The sequence below is a fragment of the Myripristis murdjan genome, chromosome 7, assembly GCF_902150065.1.
Source record: "Myripristis murdjan chromosome 7, fMyrMur1.1, whole genome shotgun sequence".
Taxonomy (NCBI): domain Eukaryota; kingdom Metazoa; phylum Chordata; class Actinopteri; order Holocentriformes; family Holocentridae; genus Myripristis; species Myripristis murdjan.
Window position 1 is genome coordinate 5,603,445 of NC_043986.1, and position 1,884 is coordinate 5,605,328.

Sequence of the window (1,884 nt, forward strand, 5' to 3'; positions counted from 1 at the left end):
ACATTGGGCTGCGTGAGTATGCATTTTGTGTGTGTGTGTGTGTGTGTGTGTCCGTGTGTGTGTGTGCATGTTACTCAGAATTGCACATCTAAAAATCCCTCTGAGAAGACTCCCACATGCCAAATGAACCTTAAAGGAACAGTTCACCCAAAATAATATTAATAATAAAAAAAAAAAAAAGCCTTGCCTTCATATTCCCTAATCCTGACAGATTGTGTGTGATTTGGTGAGGCTTCCACTCTGTCTCGCTACACACCAATACGACGGGGATTATTCTGCAACAGCTGCAGCTTTTTTCCAAAAACAGCGACACACACATACACACACACACACACACACACACACAGAGAAACATTTTGTCAGGAAATTGTTTCAAAAAATGTCTTTTCTCTCCCGAAGCGAGCGATGGTTTGAGCTCCACAGACATGCAGAGAAGGATGGAAACCTTGCGAAATCACACACACACGCACACACATACACACACACACACACACACACACACACAAAAACAAGTGGTATTTTTTTCTCCTTTTAAGATGAATTCAGACATCTAATCTCACTGTCATGTTTTAAACAGCTCACTTAAGTCTCCCTTTTTTTACATCTCCCACTTATCTCTCAGTAACAGCACACACACACACACACACACACACACACACACACAGATAGACAGACACTCCCTGCTGTCCTCCAAATTAACGAAATTGCCGAGAGTCCGTCTGCCCAAAATGTCAGGGCTTAAACGATGAAATTCAGCAGCGTCTGCTTCTCCCTGTGACTAATCACTTTGATTGACATGTGATGATGACGAGACTTCATCCTCCGTCGTTAAGACTCGGCTCTTCCTTCATGGTAGTGAAAGGCTCCTGGCTCTTTGTGTGTCTCTCAGGTATTTAGTCTTGGGACAGTCAGTGTGATTAGTGTCTCTTTATTTAAAAAAATCTTTTTATTAATTTTGTGTACAAACAGAAAAGTAAACTTATCATCAAACATAAGACAGTTTGTACGTTCTAACCCCGGCTGCCCAGCCACCCACTTCCCACATTTCCCTGCTAAAAATGAGCAATTTGCGTGTCATCCTTGCACAGGGGCCACGCTAATCTTCTCTGTATCGCTTCAATTTTAGTGTATGTGCTACCGGAGTAACACTTCAGTGCCTCATTTTGTCTCGACAAGACGCTGTGACATGATTGAGGCTAATTTTGTCCCCAAATTCAGCGACAATTACAGCCTCTTTATACATTCAGGTAAATTATATATTGTAAAAGACTGAAAACATCAAAGAAACATCACTAATCACAAACAAAATCTACTAATAATAATACGGTACTAATATTGTACTAGTTCTGTACAAATAATTGTGCTTTATTTTTTTCATGTGACTAAGAAGGAAAAAAAGAAAGAAACATGAATGAAGAATAACACTGCTTTGACCCTCTTCATTATCCAGTCTTTTACTTTGAAACAGCATAAACCCCAGATATCATACAACAAAATGCACAGCGGATGGAGCCACACCAAAAGAATAAGAGTCACAGTACAAAAATAATGTCAAACCATAATTCAACTTAATAACTGAACACACAGAGTGTGTGATGAACAACACACACACAAACTAAAGACCTAAACGGGGAACAGGAGCCAAACAACAACGAACTGGGCTGAGGAGATGACCGCTGCCCAAAAGCATGCTGGGAAACTCCACTCCACCATGAATTTAAGTTCAAAATCGGAAAACTTAAACAGCTGAGTTTGATATTCAAAATGAATCATGGTGCATTAAGTTAAAGATTACAAACAAGTGGAGATAACTCAACTGGGGTGTTATTTTTTTGACGTGTAACGATGCATTTAATTTAATATTTTTAAGTCTGAGTTTTATTT

General features: G+C 39.4%; 1 pseudogene; it reads right to left on the bottom strand.

The window, feature by feature from the left end:
* Positions 1–1,054: 1,054 nt before the first annotated feature.
* On the bottom strand, positions 1,055–1,149 carry LOC115362825 (uncharacterized; annotated as a pseudogene).
* Positions 1,150–1,884: the final 735 nt, after the last annotated feature.